This window comes from Triticum aestivum, chromosome 6A (genome assembly GCF_018294505.1).
Source record: "Triticum aestivum cultivar Chinese Spring chromosome 6A, IWGSC CS RefSeq v2.1, whole genome shotgun sequence".
NCBI classification, from domain to species: Eukaryota; Viridiplantae; Streptophyta; class Magnoliopsida; order Poales; family Poaceae; genus Triticum; species Triticum aestivum.
The window spans coordinates 156,082,569-156,088,333 of NC_057809.1; positions in this window are offsets into that span (position 1 = coordinate 156,082,569).

Here is a 5,765-nt window from a genome sequence, read left to right on the forward strand (position 1 = left end):
TTTGGGAGAAAGAACAGAGTGAGTAGTATGATAAGAGCATCTCCAGCCGCGCCCACAAAGATCTCCCGCGCGATTTTTTGGCCGTCGGTGTCCAAAAATCAGTCCAATCATATTCCAAAAACCTTTTTTTTGCCGGGTCGAGTCAAAATTGACGTCGACGGACCCAGACCGAACCCAATACGCTGGGGACGCTTGGAGCACCGGTCGAATCGTTTTTGACACGAAAATCGGCAGGCCCTCCTTGGCAACGACTCGGCTGTTCTCGTCGCTTCGTCGTCCACATCGCCTCGATTCCTGCGAGGAATCAATGCCAAAGTTGTCGAGCCGTTCAACCTTCATTGGTGCCTCACGGGCGGCGCAGTGAAGGCGGGGCGACGTGCGTCCCTCGTCCGCCACGCGGGCGCCGCATATACAAGTCGCCCCCTCCCGCACCGGTGAGCCACGCACAGACCTCGCTCTTCACCGCCGACGGCCCCGTTCCTCCCTCTCTTCTCGCCGTTTCCATTTCACCCAATGGCCGAGCACTTCCTGTTGGGGAACGTAGCAGAAATTCAAAAAATTTCCTACGTGTCACCAAGATCTATCTATGGAGAGACCAGCAACGAGTAGAAAGAGAGTGCATCTACATACCCTTGTAGATCGCTAAGCGGAAGCGTTCAAGTGAACGGGGTTGATGGAGTCGTACTCGTCGTGATTCAGATCACCGATGATCCTAGTGCCGAACGGACGACACCTCCGCGTTCAACACACGTACAGCTCGACGATGTCTCCCACGCCTTGATCCAGCAAGGAGAGAGGGAGAGGTTGAGGAAGACTCCATCCAGCAGCAGCACAACGGCGTGGTGGTGATGGAGGAGCGTGGTAATCCTGCAGGGCTTCGCCAAGCACCTACGGGAGAGGAGGAGGTGTCACGGGAGGGAGGGAGGCGCCAAGGGCTCAAGTATGGATGCCCTCCCTCCCCTCCACTATATATAGGGGCAGGGGAGAGGGGGGAGGCGCAGCCTTGCCCCTTCCTCCAAGGAAAGGGTGCGGCTAAGAGGGGGGAGGAGTCCATCCTCCCCAAGGCACCTCGGAGGTGCCTTCCCCCTTTAGGACTCTCCCCTTTTCCTCCACTCTTGGCGCATGGGCCTCTAGGGGCTGGTGCCCTTGGCCCATGTAGGCCAAGGCGCACCCCCTACAGCCCATGTGGCCTCCCGGGGCAGGTGGCCCCACCCGGTGGGGCCCCCGGGACCCTTCCGGTGGTCCCGGTACAATACCGATGACCCCGAAACTTATCCCGATGGCCGAAACAGGACTTCCTATATATAAATCTTTACCTCCGGACCATTCCGGAACTCCTCGTGACGTCCGGGATCTCATCCGGGACTCCGAACAACATTCGGTAACCACATACAAGCTTCCTTTATAACCCTAGCGTCATCGAACCTTAAGTGTGTAGACCCTACGGGTTCGGGAGACATGTAGTCATGACCGAGATGTTCTCCGGTCAATAACCAACAGCGGGATCTGGATACCCATGTTGGCTCCCACATGTTCCACGATGATCTCATCGGATGAACCACGATGTCAAGGACTCAATCAATCCCGTATACAATTCCCTTTGTCTAGCGGTATGGTACTTGCCCGAGATTCGATCGTCGGTATACCGATACCTTGTTCAATCTCGTTACCGGCAAGTCTCTTTACTCGTTCCGTAACACATCATCCCATGATCAACCCCTTGGTCACATTGTGCACATTATGATGATGTCCTACCGAGTGGGCCCAGAGATACCTCTCCGTTTACACGGAGTGACAAAATCCCAATCTCGATTCGTGCCAACCCAACAGACACTTTCAGAGATACCCGTAGTGTACCTTTATAGCCACCCAGTTACGTTGTGACGTTTGGCACACCCAAAGCACTCCTACGGTATCCGGGAGTTGCACAATCTCATGGTCTAAGGAAATGATACTTGACATTAGAAAAGCTTTAGCATACGAACTACATGATCTTGTGCTAGGCTTAGGATTGGGTCTTGTCCATCACATCATTCTCCTAATGATGTGATCCCGTTATCAACGACATCCAATGTCCATGGTCAGGAAACCGTAACCATCTATTGATTAACGAGCTAGTCAACTAGAGGCTTACTAGGGACATGATGTTGTCTATGTATCCACACATGTATCTGAGTTTCCTATCAATACAATTCTAGCATGGATAATAAACGATTATCATGAACAAGGAAATATAATAATAATCAATTTATTATTGCCTCTAGGGCATATTTCCAACAGTCTCCCACTTGCACTAGAGTCAATAATCTAGTTCACATCGATATGTGATTAACACTCAAGGTCACATCCCCATGTGACTAACACCCAAAGAGTTTACTAGAGTCAATAATCTAGTTCACATTTACCATGTGATTAACACTCGATGAGTTCTGGGTTTGATCATGTTATGCTTGTGAGAGAGGTTATAGTCAACGGGTCTGAACCTTTCAGATCCGTGTGTGCTTTACAAATCTCTATGTCATCTCCTAGATGCAGCTACCACGTTCTATTTGGAGCTATTCCAAATAATTGTTCTACTTGGAGCTATCCTAAATTATTGCTCCATTATATGTGTCCGGTCTCTCTACTCAGAGCTATCCGGCAAGGATAACTTTGACCGCTGTCCTGTGAGCCATTCTTGGATCACTCTTGTACCCCTTGACTGACTCATGGCAAGGCACACTTCAGGTGCGGTACACAGCATAGCATACTGAAGAGCCTACGTCTTAGGCATAGGGGACGACCTTCGTCCTTTCTCTCTATTCTGCCATGGTCGAGCTTTAAGTCTTAACTTCATACCTTACAACTCAGGCAAGAACTCCTTCTTTGACTGATCCATCTTGAACACCTTCAAGATCACGTCAAGGCATGTGCTCATTTGGAAGTACTATTATGCGTTTTGATCTATCCTTATAGATCTTGATGCTCAATGTTCAAGTAGCTTAATCCAGGTTTTCCATTGAAAACACTTTCCAAATAACCCTTTATTCTTTCCAGAAATTCTACTTCATTTCTGATCATTAATATGTCAACAACATATACTCATCAGAAATTCTATAGTGCTCCCACTCACTTCTTTGGAAATACAAGTTTCTCATAAACTTTGTATACACCCAAAATCTTTGATCATCATCAAAGCATACATTCCAACTCCGAGATGCTCACTCCAGTCCTCAGAAGGATTGCTGGAGCTTTGCATACTTATTAGCATATTTCAGGATAGACAAAACCTTCCGGTTGTATCACATACAACCTTTCCTCAAGAATCGTCGAGGAAACAATGTTTTGACATCCTATCTGCAAGATTTCATAAATAATGCAGTAATTGCTAATATAATTCCAACAGACTCTTAGCATCGTTACGAGTGAGAAAGTCTCATCGTAGTCAACTCCTTGAACTTGTCGAAAAACATCTTAACGACAAGTCGAGCTTTCTCAATGGTGACACTTACCTTCATTGTCTGTCTTCCTTTCAAAATCCATATGTACCTAATAGCCTTACGACCATTAAGTAGTTCTTTCAAAGTCTACACTTTGTTTTCATACATGGATCCTATCTCGGATTTTATGGCTTCTAACCATTTGTCGGAATTTGGGCCCACCATCGCTTCTCCATAGCTCGTAGGTTCATTGTTGTCTAGCAACATGACTTCCAAGACAGGATTACGTACCACTCTGAAGTAGTACGCATCCTTGTCATCCCACGAGGTTTGGTAGTGACTCGATCCGAAGTTTCATGATCACTATCATAAGCTTCCACTTCAATTGGTGTACGTGCCACAGGAACAACTTCCTGTGCCCTGCTACACATTTGTTGAAGTGACGGTTCAATAACCTCATCAAGTCTCCACCATCCTCCCACTCAACTTTTCGAGAGAAACTTTTCCTCGAGAAAGGACCCGATTCTAGAAACAATCCCTTATTGCTTTCGAATCTGAGACAGGAGGTATACCCAACTGTTTTGGGTGTCCTATGAAGATGCATTTATCCGCTTTGGGTTCGAGCTTATCAGCCTGAAACCTTTCCACATAAGCATCGCAGCCCCAAACTTCTAAGAAATGACAGCTTAGGTTTCTCTAAACCATAATTCATACGGTGTCATCTCAACGGAATTACGTGGTGCCCTATTTAAAGTGAATGTGGTTGTCTCTAATGCCTAACCCATAAACTATAGTGGTACTTCGATAAGAGACATCATGGTATGCATCATATCCAATAGGGTGCAGTTATGATGTTCGGACACACCATCACACTATGGTGTTCCAGGCTGTATTAGTTGTGAAACAATTTCCACAATGTCTTAATTCTGTGCCAAACTCGTGATTCAGATATTCATCTCTATGATCATATCATAGATCTTTTATCCTCTTGTCACGACGATCTTTCAACTTCACACTGAAATTACTTGAACCTTTCAATAATTCAGACTCGTGATTCATCAAGTAAATATACTCAACATCTACTCGAATCATCTGTGAAGTAAGAACATAACGATATTCACTGCATGCCTCAGTACTCATTGGACTGCACACATCAAAATGTGTTACTTCCAACAAGTTGCTATCTTGTTCCATCTTACTGAAAACGAGGCTTTTCAGTCATCTTGCCCATGTGGTATGATTTGCGTGTCCCAAGTGATTCAAAATCAAGTGAGTCAAAACGGTCCATTTGCATGGAGTTTCTTCATGCATATACACCAATAGACATGGTTCGCATGTCTCAAACTTTTCAAAAACGAGTGAGCCCAAAGATCCATCAATATGGAGCTTCTTCATGCGTTTTATACCGATATGACTTACGTGGCAGTGCCACAAGTAGGTGGTACTATCATTACTATCTTTTGGCATGAACATGTGTATCACTACGATCGAGATTTAATAAACCATTCATTTTAGGTGTAAGACCATTGAAGGTATTATTCAAATAAACAGAGTAACCATTATTCTCCTTAAATGAATAACCGTATTGCGATAGACGTAATCCAATCATGTCTATGCTCAACGCAAACACCAAATAACAATTATTTAGGTTTAACACCAATCTCTTTGGTAGAGGGAGCGTGCGATGCTTGATCATATCAAGCTTGGAAAAACTTCCAACACATATCGTCAGCTCACCTTTAGCTAGTCTCCGTTTACTCCGTAGCCTTTTGTTTCGAGTTACTAACACTTAGCAACCGAACCGGTATCTAATACCCTGGTGCTACTAGGAGTACTAGCAAAGTACACATTAATACAATGTATATCCAATATACTTCTATCAACCTTGCCAGCCTTCTTATCTACCAAGTATCTAGGGTAATTCTGCTCTAGTGGTTGTTCCCCTTATTACAGAAGCACTTAGTCTTGGGTTTGGGTTTTACCTTGGGTTTCTTCACTAGAGCAGCAGCTGATTTGTCGTTTCATGAAGTATCCCTTCTTGTCCTTGCCCTTCTTGAAACTAGTGGTTTCACCAACCATCAACAATTGATGCTCCTTCTTGATTTCTACTTTCGCGGTGTCAAACATCGCGAATACCTCAAGGATCATCATATCTATCCCTGATATGTTATAGTTCATCACGAAGCTCTAACAGCTTGGTGGCAATGACTTTGGAGAACCATCACTGTCTTATCTGGAAGATCAACTCCCACTCGATTCAAATGATTGTTGTACTCAGACAATTTGAGCACAAGCTCAACAATTGAGCTTTTCTCCTTAGTTTGCAGGTTAAGAAAGTCATCGGAG